The 15658-nt window shown below is 41.9% G+C and overlaps 1 protein-coding gene across 2 annotated transcripts in view; it reads right to left on the bottom strand.

Annotated features, from left to right (window-relative positions):
• Positions 1–14001, bottom strand: part of CASR (calcium sensing receptor) — a 227488-nt gene extending 213487 nt beyond the window's left edge. Inside the window, exon 1 of one of the 2 annotated variants that reach the window (XM_030203971.1) lies at positions 13829–14001. The gene's annotated coding sequence lies outside the window, so the exon portion shown is untranslated. Of the gene's footprint in view, positions 1–13401; positions 13473–13828 lie in introns of those variants that run through there. The other variant, XM_030203972.1, reaches the window with a different exon arrangement.
• Between the last annotated feature and the right edge of the window lie 1657 nt (positions 14002–15658).

Raw genomic sequence — 15658 nt, 5'->3', positions numbered from 1 at the left:
GTTCTAAATGGATAACTGTATTGCTGAATGGGTGTCAATTATTGACTTTGTTGGATGTAAATGATGCATCACAAATCGTTCAAAAAAACCAACAAATTAATGTAAATAAAGAATTCTTAAACAAGAAAAAGGTGGCTCTCTTCCTATGAGGCTTCAGAGTTGACATGAAAGGACTTAAAAAGGCTTTTTAGCTTTCTAATTCATTATGAGCCATAAAGATTTGTCACCTCGTGATTACCCATCAATCCCCCCCTTCTCCCTTTAGATTATTATTGGAATGCGATGCTTTTTATGATTCATTTCTATTTTCTAGCATTATCATCTTTTGCTCATTCTGTCTGACCTGAGGAAGAGGGGTTAAAATAGAAAGCTAGTCAAGAAATGTATTATGTAAGTGCAATAAAAAGATATCACTTTATTTTGGGGAGTATTGCGTTTTGTTTTTATTAAACTTTTACTTCTTTGTGGCTGTCACTTTTTCCCATTAAGGCTGATACACTGCAGTGGTAACTGACTTCAGTAACCACTAGCTTTACAGAAAAAAACATAAACCCTAGCTGAGAAAATCCCTAGCTTTGAAACAGGACAAGCAATGCTTACTAAATAAAACTACTTCCTCCCTTCCCCCCATTAACACAATCAGAAATTAAAGTCTTGACAAAAGTTAGCACCTTAATAGCCCAGGTAAACTATTCTACACTCCTGAGGTTAATAAGTGACTTGGGGAACATAAATGGCAGTAAGCCTGTTCTCCATATGCGATACGTTCTGAGCTAGAATGGAGGAAGCCTCGCCATCTTTTTTGCTATTCCCTTCACCACATCCTAACAGATTACCCCTGCCACACCTTTTTAAAAATAGTGCTTACTTACTGAATAAATCTCAATACAGTGTGCAAAGATACCTTCTGAAATGTCTTACTTACACTGCAGCTTCTGGGTGCAGGAAGAAATGGTAGGTTCATGTTTCCAGTTTGCTTAACATCTGCTGGTACAGCAGTACCTTGCATTGGGAATAGATTGTATAGGTGTGATGTATTGTGGTTTATTTTGTCAAATTTCCATTTGTTTGTTGTTTAGTATCCATATGTGATGATTTTAACGTATAATGTTTTATATCGAATTGTAACTTGCTAAAGAGTCATTCAGATTAGCAAGTTACATATTTTGGAAAAAGTGGTATATCAAGCAAATGAAAAAAAAAACCTAGTATGGATAGGATTGCCAACTAGATACAGGTTGACTGTATAGGTTAATCTAGGCCTGGTTTTGCCTCATTGCTTACGTGGAGGGGCATAATCAAAAGGGATGCCCAAGTTTTGTTGAGGACGTCCTCGCAAAATGTCCCGATGGAGGGGAGGAGAAACCCGTATTATCGAAACAAGATGGACGTCCATCTTTCATTCGATAATACGGTTGGGGATGCCCAAATCTTGAAATTTTGGTTGTCCTTAGAGATGGTCATCGCTAGACTTGGTCGTTTCTGATTTTCGGCGATAATGGAAACCAAGGACGCCTATCTCAGAAACGACCAAATGCAAGCCCTTTGGTCATGGGAGGAGCCAGCATTTGTAGTGCACTGGTCTCCCTGACATGCCAGGACACCAACCGGATACCCCAGGGGGCACTGCAGTGGACTTCATAAAATGCTCCCAGGAACAAACCCCCCGAAAACCCACTACCCACAACTGTACACCACTACCATAGCCCTTATGGGTGAAGGGAGGCACCTAGTTGTGGGTACAGTGGGTTTCTGGTGGGTTTTGGAGGGCTCGCTGTTTCCTCCACAAACGTAACAAAACAGCAAAAGTAGAGGCTGACAAATGTACAAACCAATAGAGAGATAATATCAAAAAAGTTTATTCAGAATATTAAAACAAAACAGCAAATATTCTGAATAAACTATTTTTATATTATCTCCCTATTGGTTGTACATTTGTCAGCCTCTACTTTTGCTGTTTTGTTTTGATTCTCTGTGGAGGCTATTCCTGTTCTCTTGCATTTGTCCTCCACAAATGTAACAGGTAGGGAGAAGGATGGGCCTGGGTCCGCCTGCCTGAAGTGCACTGCACCCACTAAAACTGCTCCAGGTACCTGCATACTGCTGTGATGGAGCTGAGTATGACATCTGAGGCTGGCACAGAGGCTGGCAAAAAATATTTTGAAAGATATTTTTTGAGGGTGGGAGGGGGTTAGTGACCACTGGGGGAGTAATGGGAGGTGATCCCCGATTCTCTCCAGTGGTCATCTGGTCATTTCGGCCACCTTTTTGTGCTTTGGTCGTAAGAAAAACAGGACTAGGTAAAGTCGTCCAAGTGCTCGTCAGGAACGCCCTTTTTTCCCATTATGGGTTGAGGACGTCCATGTGTTAGGCACGCCCAAGTCCCACCTTCGCTATGCCTCTGACACGCCCCCTTGAACTTTGGCCATCCCTGAGATAGAAAGCAGTTGGGGACGTCCAAAATCAGCTTTTGATAATACTGATTTGGAAGACCCTGGGAAAAGGATGCTCATCTTCTGATTTGTGTCAAAAGATGGGCGTCCTTCTCTTTCGAAAATGAGCCCAATAGTGTTCTACTTCTGACTGTTATCATTGAGTTCCCTTAGATCCCTGATCCTTATTCCCAGTCCTCGAGGGTCACCAACAGATCAGTTTTCAGAATATCACAAATTAATATGCACGAGATAAATTTGCATACAATGGAAGTAGTAGGAACACAAATCTGTCTCATGCATATTCATTAGGGATCTCCTGAAATCCTAACCTATTGGAAGCCCTCAAGTTCTAGGAGTGAAAATCAAGACCTCAGATTATCATAACTACAACTCTGTACAAGACTGGATCAGGTTGTTTGGTTGACCTCTGGTGAGCTGGCATTCCTATGTACCAATGGAGGCTCTCCACTTTGTATGAATGGAAAAGGATTCTTAGTTCCATGGCAGCCCAATACACCAGATGTAATGCACTAGAACACATGCTGTACCACAGAAATACTCACATTTTCTGCTTGCAAGTAGACCTTCCTGAAAGAAGAAACCTTTGCTTTTTAAGATTTTGTTTGGGTTCCTAACCAAGCTCAGTCCCCTTACAAAATTGCCCCCTGATATGAGGACAAAATTACATGCATACTGTCTGTACATGAGTTAATTTACCTGCTGTTTAAGGAAGCATTCCCAAGGATGCCAGATATTTTACCCCTGAAAATGTGTGTTCTTCCAATAGCAGCTGTAAATGCAAGCACATGATGTTCTCAGGGTAATTTTAAAAGTGGATAGTGATTTCACTTTGAAAATCTAGCAAAGTTCGGACAAAGAGAAGTGTGCATGTCCTTTATATCCATGCACACAATTACAATACTATCCTCAAAATGAGAACAAGAATCATAACTAGGGCTTCTGATTTTAAGTTTTTACCAATAAACACTGATCAAACATCCCATTTCCCAGAACATTTTCTCATCCCTTCACTGGTCTGCTTTGGAGTCTCCGCTCTGCTTTTGTGTCTTTTCTGTGCTGATGACTCCTCAGCTGCACAAATGTATATATTTAATAAACTAGAAAAGGTATTCAGCAATGCCACTTGCACCACAAAAACACTGATTTTGTTGTACTCTCACAGAGAAAATATCTTGACTTATAAACGGGATCCTAAAATCCATAGTATGCAAGACAATGAGCTTCATACACAGTAGAGGCTGACTGAATTGCTTCAGCGCCCAAAATTCCAATTTAACCATGTTTTGGTTTCAGATGAAAATGCTGGTACATTTTTGGCTAAAATTGAAACACCCCCTCCCAGAGCAAAACCACCTTCCATTGTCTCCCCCCCCCCCCCCCCCCCGACCAAAAACACTGACACCCTCCCACCTCCTAGGTCCTCCTTGGGACTATCTTAGGAGCCCTGGAGGGGCATAATCGAACGCAAACGCCTATCTCCATGGGCACTTATCTCCGAGAACGGGTCCGTGAAGGGGCGGGCCGAACCGTATTTTCGAAAAAATGGACGTTTTTGAGCTGGGCGTTTGTTTTTTTTTTTAGCGATAATGGAAACTAAAAACGCCCAGCTCAAAAACATCCTAATCTGAGCCATTTGGTCGTGGAAGGGGCCATGATTCATAGTACACTGGCCCCCCTGATATGCCAGGACACTAACTGGGCACCCTAGGTCAGTGCGGTGGACTTCAGAAAAAGCTCCCACATGCATAGCTCCCTTACCACGGGTGCTGAGCTCCCAACCTCCCTCCCCTAAAACCCACTACCCACGAATGTACAACACTACCATAGCTCTTAGAGGTGAAGGGGGCACCTACATGTTGGTACAGTGGGTTTTGGAGGCCTCCCATTTACCAGCACAAGTATTGCAGGTGGGGGGGATGGGCCTGGGTCTACCTGCCTGAAGTGCACTGTGGTACCCACTAAAAGTGCTCCAGGTACCTGCATACACGCAGGCCTCTAGGACTTGTTGCTGCTGTATAATATTGGCACACCAGTTGACACCTGAAGACTAATCTCTCCGAAAACGTCCTTTATTGGAATAACCACCTTTACTCACAGTTAACTGCAGAGGTTGTGCCCCACTGGCAACGAGTCTCCCTGGTACTGAGATTAGCAGTAGGTCAGAGCTGGCAGAATGCTGTACAATGCCCTCTTTCAGCCACATTCAAGGTAAGAACTAAGTTGTCTAACGTGGCTAACACAGGAAAGGGAACTAAAACTGGCTTACAAAAATGGCCACTACCGCATGGACTACAACAGGAAACACAACAGGGCACACTCTGACCCAGTGGGCAGGGGGAAAAGCACCATGGGAGAAGAGCCTACCAACTACCAACATCGTGAGACTGTAACACAAGCTAATGAAATCACGGAGCCCAATACCCTACACCCACCACAATGCAATGCTGATGTGACCCTGTCCCGAGAGCCACATCTGACCCAGGGAAAGGCTGTGAGAGGATCGAACACATTCTGCTGTCATGGAGGTGGGTACGGCATTTGAGGCTGGCATACAAGCTGGGAAAAAAGTTTTTAAAGTGGGGTTTTTTTTGGTGGGAGGGGGTTAGTGACCACTGGGGGAGTCCGGGGACGTCATCCCCGATTCCCTCCAGTGGTCATCTGGGCAGCTGGGGCACTTTTGGGGGACTTGTTCGTGAAAAAAAAGGGTCCAAAAAAAGTGACCCAAAATCGCGGTAAAAACGCCTTTTTTTCGCTTATCAGCTACAGACACCCAACTCTCCTCGGCTGATAACCACACCCCAGTCCCGCCTTTGACATGCCTCCGACACGCCCCCGTCAACTTTATTCGTTTCCGCGACGGAGTGCAGTTGGGAACGCCCAAAATCGGCTTTCGATTATACCGATTTGGGCGCCTTTGCGAGAAAAACGTCCATCTCCCGATTTGTGTCGAAATATAGGCGTTTTTCTCTTTCGATTATAAGCTGGCTGGTGGGCTAGTGGCCTAATTGGGGCAGGAATGAACCTCAGTTTAGTTTAGTTTAATAAAACTTGATATACTGCCCTTCACAAACAACCAGAACGGTGTACAATCACAAATTAAAAACAGTTAGAAAGGAACTACAAAATATGAAAGGAAAAAGACAGCAGAGACAAAACAAAACACACTCACAAAAAAATGGCTGCTGTGACCTTCAGCGGCAGTCTTGTTGTGAATCACTCCTGCCTATGCTGGCTCCAATCTCAAAATGGCTAATGCAACCTTCAGTGGCAGTCTTGTAAGACTGCCGCTGAAGGTCTTGGCAGTCATTTTGATGGCAGAAACAACAGGGACACTGCCCCAGTTAGATCATTAGATAGCCAGGGTTTAAGGTAGTCCCAAGGAAGGGAGGGCTGACGGATGGGTCTGGGAGCGTGGAAGGGAGGCTCTGCTTGGTGGCAGTGGTGGCGGGAGGTGGTGCTTTTTTGGGAGGGCCTGGCTGGTTTCAGTTTTGGCTTTTGTTTCAGTCAAAACCAAGTGGCACAAATCCAGTTTTGACCAAAACCGAAAAGCCTAGTTTTGGTTGACCTCTAATACACAACACAACACCACAGACTTTCTGAATAAATAAATGAAAATGGTAATGGAATTCAAAAATGCATGGGCTAAACACAAAGGAATCCTGTTTAGAAGGAATGGATCCAAAGAAGCTTAGCGGTCTGTGCCCTGCTCGTGGCTTTGACAGATTTGGTATCAGAAGTTGGAGAACAAATAAGGCCAGAGCTGGACAGACTTCTGTGCCCTATTTGTGCCTGAATAGATTTGAATAGGTTGGAGTGTAGCTTTTCAGGGGTTTTGATGACAACTTCTGAAGTTTTAGAACAAGGACCGTGCCAGGCAGACTTCTACGGTCTATGCCTTGAAAATGGCAAGGACAAATCAAGATCAGGTATACAGTATCATCATCATAACTTACGTAATGAGTTTATCCTGTTGGGCAGACTGGATGGACCATACAGGTCTTTATTTGCTGTCATCTACTATGTTCCTGTGTTACAAGTACCTGTAAAATTCACGCTATCTAAGATAGGTGTATATTTACAGTACTTAGGTGTGTGTTTTGGCATTTACACATGTATATGCCATTATTTTAATCATTTGTAGATATAAATGTCATAAATAATAATGGAAGAAGTAAATGGCACTGGCTGCACAAACTATAGGAGGACATGTTTACCCACTTCTACCCTAGCTAAGATAATGTTCAAGAACCTTCCTGACCTCATGTGCAACTTTCTTTAAATTAATCCCCTTATTTTCTAACTCTTGTTATTTTGTTATCTATCTGCATGTTCCATCTTTGCTTACACTCTATACTGTCTATGAAAATGTTTTATTTTGTTGATAATGTATTGAATATTTTTACTGCGTAATTGTCTATTGTTTATGTTTGACCTATTCTTGCTGTATACCGCCTTGAGTGAACTCCTTCGAAAAGGTGGTAAATAAATCCTAATAAATAAATAAATAAATAAAAAGCATCAAGCAGCTACCACCTGGCACTCTGAATGTAGAATCACTATACAGCAACATTCCCCATGCAGATGGTATAACTACAGGTGATGAATTTCTAATGGCATCCCGTAGAACACTAATACAAACTGGAAACTATTACAAAATTAATCAGATTCATCCTAACCCACACTACTTCCACTTCAATAATGATATCTATCTACAAATCATGAGTACGGCTAAGGGCACCAGGATGGCACCATAATGTGCCAGTCTTTTCATGGCAGAAATGAAATAGACACTTTTGAATACATTTCAGACTAACCTCTTTAAATGTTACTGGTATGTTGATGTCATTTTTATGATTTGGACAGAGGGAGAAGAGACTCTCACACAATTTTACAATTCTTTTAATGCACTCCATCTTTCAATCAAATTTAAAATGGACTCTTCCACAAAAAAAGTTAGACACCACAGCTTCTATCTACAACGGTTATAAACAAACATCTATATACAGGAAACCAACTGACAGATGCAAGTACCTCCAAAATTCCAGCTTCCACCATTCACATCCAAAAAGTCCATTATATACATGATACCATCATATATGCTCTGACCCAAAAGAAGAAATCAGTATGATGACTTGTCCTGAGCACACACTATTAACAGGGGAGTGAGCCCCTTGCCAGCCAACGATATAGGGGCCTTGGCAGGCCAATTTTTGGGCCTAGCTGATTGCTCCAGAGGTTCTTACCTTGTTGCACTGGACATACAGATACCTATTGTTGATTGGAGGCAATGTTCAGATTGTTGAATGGTGTGACAAGCTGTGTCTTCGATAGGTTGGTCAGTTCATGGGGCAGGGTTAGACGTATATTTTATTTCAGTGTGCCTCTGAAGACCAAGGCTTTCTCTTGCTCTTTGGAGACAGTTTTCCCTCCCATTCTGCTCTATTGGCCAGAGATTCCAGGGTGTCATTTTACCCTGTTCACTCTACTGTTGTCAACTGTTGCAGCTTTGGGGGGGGGGGGGGGGGGGTTACCTGCACAAAAAATGATTTAATTTGAAAGATAAATTTCTAATTCTCAGCTTTAATGTCCACTGAGTGGTGACCGTTAGCTCTAGTGGGTTTTAACCTGGCACATGTAGCATGGAGGTTCATGCCGGTCCATCAAGCCTTTGCTGGGTATGGCGAGGGCACTTAAGGGCAACTTAAGGACTGTCCAGCTTATGATGGTGGATAGCTTGCAACTTTGCTAAGTTTCATTGACCGCTATTGTATCTTCTGTTCGGGTAAATCATGAAGTTTTCATGTTTTTGTAATTGTGTAGAAAACGAAGTTGTGGCCTGTTCAGTTCCAACCCATTGTTGTATGAACCCTTCTTTAATCGGTATATTGCTACCATAAATATGATAAGGCATTTTCATTCATGCTAGGAACAATTCATGTTTCACTCCTTAAAAGGTATACTTAAGGTTCTTCAGTTTATGAGTCTGATGAGTTTTAAACTTGAGCCTCCTGGTGCAAGTCTTAATCAGATATCAAGGCGGCAAGGGTAGTTTCATATTGATTTGATTTATTAACTTGATATACCGTATTACACAAATGCATCAAAGCAGTTTACAATAAAATTATACCAAGAACATAAATAGCATAAAACAGTTTTTAAAATAACACAAAAAACCTCACTTATACAGCTTCCAAAAAATATTTATCAAACGCAAAGTATCATGCTTCACAGTTTCCCAAAGGAGCTAACATAGAGCCGTTTTCAAGGCCTTGCAAAACATCAAATAACTATCCATGCTTCTAACTTCCTCTAAGAGAGAATTCCACAAATGAAAGCCAGAATAACAAAAGGCCCGGTCCAAAGTGGAAGATAATTTAACCTGAGAAAGTGGAAGAAGTTCTAACAAAGTATGCTGGGAGGAGCATAATTGTTTTGTAGGAACGTACCTTTTAACCACAGCAGAAAGAAACCGTGGAACATCCATATGAAAAGCTTGAAATACAAACCGTAAACATTTAAAAGCTATTCTTGCTGACATTGGCAACCAGTGTAATTCAACAAAACTGGTGTTATATGATCAGTTACAAGCATAAGAGCATATGGACCAATGTTCCATCTAGTCCAGTATCTTGCTTCCAACAGTGGCCAATTCAGGTCACAAGTACCTGGCAGAAACCCAAATAGTAGCAACATTCCATGCTACTAATCCCAGGGACACGCAGTGGCTTCCCCCATGTCTATCTCAATAGCAGACTATGGACTTTTCCTCCAGGAACTTTCCAAATCTTTTTCAAACCCAGGTACACGAACCACTGATAACATCCTCTGGCAATGAATTCCAGAGCTTAATTATTTGTTGAGTGAAAAAATATATTTCCTCCTGTTCATTTTAAAAGCAGTATCAATTAACTTCCTTGAGTATCCTTCCTAAGATCAAGCGAGTTGTGGTGTTCTGTACCAACTGTAACCTTTTCAAACTAATCTGAGACAAACCTCAAAAAAGGGAGTTATAATAGTCCAATCTACTGGTCACTAGAGCATGGGTAATTTTCATCAAATTTGTTTTACTAAGTAATGGCCATAATTTAAGAATCATTTTTAATTGAAAATATCAAGACTTGGTCATATTACTGATCTGTAAACTGAATTTCATTTGGTCATCACAATGGAATCCCAAAGTGACAAAGTCATGAACAATGCAAGCTGCTTACTCTGTAACATAGGCTGTAATATCAATGAATTAGAATTACAAGAGAGCCACATAGCCACAGACTTTTCCACATTCAAAACCAACTCTTGACTGCTTACCCAGTCACCTAAAGCAACCATTTCTGATTAAAGCTAGTGATAACATCACGCTGATTGTCCTTCATAAAGACGACCAACTGGATATCATCAGCAAAAAAATGAAAATGCAAATCTAAACTCTCCAACAACTTTACCAATGGTACTAAGTACAAATTAAACAGTAAAGGAGATAAAAGTGATGCATGAGGAACCCCTCTAACTCATTGTTTCCCAAGTCCGGTCCTGGAGTATCCCTTGCCAGTCAGGTTTTCAGGATATCCACAATGAATATGCATGAAAGAGATTTGCATATAATGGAGCCAGTGTATGCAAATCAAGTTCATGGATATTCATTGTGGATATCCTAAAAACCTGACTGGCAAAGGGTACTCTAAGACTGGGAAACACTGCTCTAACTTCTTTGGCACAAAATCCAGACCAGATCCTTCAAATGAAAAGGCTACACCCCCAAAATAATCTCCAGGAAGATTGTCTTTTTCCCCTTAAAATACTACTACTACTAATCATTTTTATAGCGCTACTAGACGTACGCAGCGCTGTACACTTGAACATGTAAAGGACAGTCCCTGCTCGACAGAGTTTACAATCTAATCAGGACAGACAAACAGGACAAATAAGGGATAAGGGAATTACTTAAGGGGGAATGAAAAAACAGGCATGGGTACTGAACAAGTGAATAGTGATTAGGAGTTAAAAGCAGCCTCAAAAAGGTGGGCTTTTAGTCTTGGTTTGAATACAGAGAGAGATGGAGCTTGACGTACTGACTCAGGAAGTCTATTCCAGGTGCATGGTGCAGCAAGATAAAAGGAAAAGAGTCTGGAGCTGGCAGTGGAGCAGAAGGGTACAGCTAAGAGAGATATATTTATTTATTTATTGCATTTGTATCCCACATTTTCCCACCTACATAGGGAGAACCTCAGAAAAAGTCCCACTTGATGTGATATACAATCCAGAGCTGAAAAAAAATTGAGAATCATAAAAGATTTACAGCCACTACTCCAGGAGGATGAATTACTGAAACAGATATTCCCTGCTCCACCAATGCTGACCTTCAGACAACTACCTAATCTGAGGCAAAAATCAGTGAAAAGCAAACTTTCAGCAGACACTCAGAAAGAAAAGAATGGCACATGTCCATGAAATATACCAGGCTGCAAACTGTGCCAGCACATATCACAGGACCCCACAGTTACTCATATGGCCAAAGCATTCAGCATAAGGGGATTACACTCATGCTCTTCTTCAAATATAGTTTATATTTTTCAGTGCAGAAAATATGAAGAAGGGTGCTACATTGGGGAGTTGGGCCAGATGATAAAGACAAGAATCAATTTACACAGGTACCACATCAAGCACCACAAAGTAAACCAAGGTGACACCTCTGTGAGAGAACACTTTTGCAAGACCAGAGCACTGCATTCATGACCTTATGGTGAAAACACTTAGAGGAAATTTTAAAACAATCCAAGAATATTAGACCTTTGACATTATCCAGACAGGACTTATCAGAGATCTGGGTGTCCTATCACACTATAAACCATAAAATTCTACTGTTGTGGCAACTTTTGATCATCCATCTATCTCGCCCTCTGTTTTCCCTCCTCCCACCTTTATGCTTTTCCCTTGAGACTTTCATTAGAATGCTTTTATGTTTCACTTATATAATCTGATATTGTCATCTTTTGCACATTTTGTCCTGACCTGAAGAACAAGGTTCTGGCCTTCAAAAGCTAGTGAAAAATTGTATCCAGTTAGTCAAATAAGAAAGGTATCATCTTATTTTCTCTTTGTGTTGTGATTTGTTTCTATTTATTACCTTTAAAGTGGTCTAACATAGCAACTACAATGCTTTGAACTCTCAAAAAATCTCTAATGAACATGAAAATAAATGTACAGCTTATAAACACCTGGGAAACCCTTATTACAGAGATTATGCAATCTGAATATAACTACTGTAATACTTGAGTGACTGCATAGTTTCCCTCTGTGCTGTATCCTGCATTGTGATGGTGTTTGGTTTGTTCAGTATGATAATTTTACTAGAACAAGCACATGTGTTCTACAGTAAACTGTAAAGTGAATTCCGTTATGGATGAGGCTATAAGTCAGAGCTCCTTCATGTATGAAAATACTTGGGAACAGTTTAAATGAGTTTGGCAAAACATCTGTATAAGAATGCCTTTTAATTGAAATATAAAGCAACAGATTTTTGGAAATGATTATTTTTCATGAAAATATTTTATAGGAGAGGGGACTTGAAATACCATCTTTCGGAGGTTTTTTTTTTTTTTTCAACTACATTCAAAGTGGTGTACATATATTCAGGTACTTATTTTGTACCTGGGGCAATGGAGGGTTAAGTGACTTGCCCAGAGTCACAAGGAGCTCCAGTGAGAATTGAACTCAGGTCCACAGGATCAAAGTCCACTGCACTAACCACTAGGCTACTCCTCCACTCAGAGAAACATTAGTGTTTTTTCCTTAGGTGAAAATCAGAGCAGAAGAAAATAGGAGCAGGATGGTGATAGGGGAACTAAGTTGAGTTGTTGGTGTCAACCTGTTGTGGGATGTTTTCATTACTGGATGGGTTTAGGTGCATGGGTTGCTCTCATATCTAAATTTCTGTGGGCTTTCAAATACAGTACAATCTCCATTGCCTGACATAAACGGACGGACACTTTGTCCCCCCCCCCAAGTAAAAAGTCAGATTATACAGAAAACGCTGCATAAATCCCTCCAATGATGCATAAACAAAGGCACAGAGTCCATGATTTTTAAACATTGTTCCTAAAACAAAGATTTTTTAATAGAAATAAATGTGATGAAGTCACCGGGAAGTCTGTCAGATATGCTGTATGGTCGGATTAGTGAAGATCGAATAATTGAGACTGTACTGTAGTATCAGAAATTCATTATTTAATCATTATTTAATTCTTAAAGCAACATGAAAGTGGCAGCCTTTACACCCATGTTTGTGATGCTGCCGCCTTGTGGCCAATCGGTTGCATTACATCCACCAGTAACCTGCAGTGTGCAAAATTTGGGACAGGCAGGTTCCAGAGTTTGGAGGGCACTGGGAAGTAACTTATTTTTGTTTACATTTTTTACTGCATCTCTTCCAGACTTACAGGCAGAATTGTGAAATTAAAGATTACAACTTTCAGTATCAGAGATGATCAAAACTATCGGTTCTCTAGAATTAAAATGCATTTTCTTTCTGAGTCACTTTAATTCATTCCCAAGCTCGGGAAATAAAAGTGTCTAATGACATTCAGAGTCGCTGCCTAAACTCTTTAGGGATCTGGCTTTCAATCACAATAACTGCCAGCAATACTTATTTTTAAGAACAGCAAACCCTAATGGCGATGGTTTTCTTTAGCCAGCAAACTAGACTTGCCCGAATTCCCATACTGGGAGCTTTGAAGAGGCAAATGACCAATGTTCTCACATGATGGACCAACATGATAAAACAGATATCGAGTTCAGCTGAGGAAAAACATTTTATGCTCGGTTTATTGCCGTGCAGCTTTTTCCTTTCCAGCCCAGCCCCTCATCCCCGTTGCCCTGCAGCTTCTCTCAGCCTTCTGTACTTTTAATCTTTTTTTCTTTATTTGTATTATTCAAACTTGCAACTTACCTCTGTCCCTCTGCCTCTATTAAAGCTGCTTGCAAGACTCGCCTCTGCTAAAAGCCCCTTTCACAGAACCATAAACCGACTCGCATGGCTTGGAAAAAGGCAGCGAGCCTCTGCCTCTCCCTTCTGTCCTCCAAACCTTGGAAGGGTCGACTAGAAATCTCTCCTTACTACCTCTCGGCTTTTCTATTTCTTTCCTTCCATCTTCTCACCATTTCGTTGTGTTGGCTTCCCCCTTGCAAATTATCTTTTTTTTTTTTCTCGCCCTCTTTGCCCTGCTTCTATCTCCTTCTTGCCCGTTTCTGCCCTCCTTTACCCTTTTAACCCTTTCCCCTCCGGCTCTTACCTGTTTTGCAGCCACACCTCGCTCAGCTCCTCTGGACAGGGACTCTCGAGGGTAGGAGAGAGGAAGGGAGGAAGCCTCACTCACCTGCGGGGCGGTCAGCTTCTTAGCGCCCTCTTCCTACTCCAACACTGGCCCCTCGGTGGTACCGGGGCTCCTTTCTCTCTCTCTCTTGTTTCTTTATCCCGAGGGAGGCTGAAAGTCCGGCATCCGGAGCAGGTGGGGAGGGCGAAGAGAGGCAGAGAAAGCGAGCTCTGAGATGAAAGATTAACTTCTGCTTCCAGCCTTCCCGCCTCTCCCTCCCTTTCCTTTTCCTCCTCTCTATACCTCCTTCCCTCCCTCCTTTCCTCTCTTGCTTTCTCGCCCTCCCACTCCCCTATCTGTGCTCCGTCCTCCCTCCCTCCCTCTTTGTCACCCTTCTCCCTGTCTCTCCCTTACCCCCCCCCCCCCCCCCCCCAAATAGAAGTAGGTTTTAGTAGGAAGACGCAGACAGGTGCATAGATCAAGCCGAGGAACGCAGGGAAGTTTGTATGGGTGGTGGGGGATGAGTCTCCCCTCTGCTTCCCTTTTCCTGTTTCTGAGTCAGCTCCCTCCCGTAATTTTTAAAGTGATGTGGGTTTCGCTGAAATCCCACTTTCCTCTTCTTCAACCAACCTGGAGCTGAATGAAGTACAGGATCGCCTTTTGTGCAGAACTCCCCCCCCCCCCCCCCCCCCCACACTCCCCAGCAAAAAAAAAAGTGTCATCTAGTCGCTAATTCTTTTTATGATATATTCGGTGAGTTATAAGTAAATTATTTGACTTCCATCTGGTTGGCATAGACGGAGAATATTGTACATTTGTTATTGAAAGCATAAGAAACATCTGCAACGCTATTATGTATATGTAACACGTGTGCAATATTAGATTTAGAATATGGGATCTGGATACTATAGCAATTTGAAAGGAGACTTTATTCTTGTTGCCCAAAAATTAACTAAAGAAATGTCAGCTGCATACAGGCAAATATATTGTCCCCATAAAGTTGTAAGATTACATGCTTGGTTTGATAAAGATTCCGTTATGAACATATTTGCCTTAAAAATAACTAACATTTGCATTGCGTAGAAGTGGCAGATTACTGGGTGGTTTCAGTTTCTGCTGCTGCTATACTTCAGGTATTGTTACCGTCCTAAAACAGGAGTAATCGAGCTCCTTATGTGGCAATCACGGCGTTACCACAGAGAGAATGGCTCTAGAAATTTTTAAAAATTGATAAACTAGGTTCGAGTGCCAAAAGATAGTGTTGGGCTAATGTAGATTTTTAGGGGAAGGACCAGCAATGTTTTGCAGGAGTAAAGCGTTTTATCGGGAGACTTTGGTTAAATTATTTCAAAAGCAGATCTGGCCACAGCCTCCTTATAAGAAATTGGTAGCACGTCACTTGGACAGAGGCAAAGGGGGGAGGGGGCAAGGAGAAAGGATCAGCACAAACACAATACTGGTTGGTACCCACTGCCCAGTGCGGCTTGTGGTCTGCTACTGATGTCACCAAACAGGAAACCAGATCCAGACAATTCAGATGAATTTGTCCAGACGGAAGGGTAAACAGTTGCGCTGGAGTGAAAGAAAGGAGCGTGGTTGGAAAGAGAAGAAAATTCTCAACTTAGCCTCAAAGCAAGAGAGCCGATCACAAAACCGAATCTCTCCACCGGACAGAACGGGTCAGCCTCCAGTGAAGTGCCATCTCTGACTCCTGTTTAGTATGCACATATCCCCTCCTTCCATAGGTTCAGCCCCACCCCCACCCCAATTCTATAAAGGGCGCTCAAATTTGGGCGTGGTTCTGAGATGCACCTGCAACTAAATTGAGTAAGGAGCCAATTACATAGTAAATGACGGCATATAAAGACCTGTACGGTCCTTCCAGTCTGCCCG

This window comes from Microcaecilia unicolor, chromosome 5, assembly GCF_901765095.1.
Source record: "Microcaecilia unicolor chromosome 5, aMicUni1.1, whole genome shotgun sequence".
NCBI classification, from domain to species: Eukaryota; Metazoa; Chordata; class Amphibia; order Gymnophiona; family Siphonopidae; genus Microcaecilia; species Microcaecilia unicolor.
Note: the sequence above shows the minus strand (reverse complement) of the source record. Positions and strands in the feature narration are given on the sequence as shown.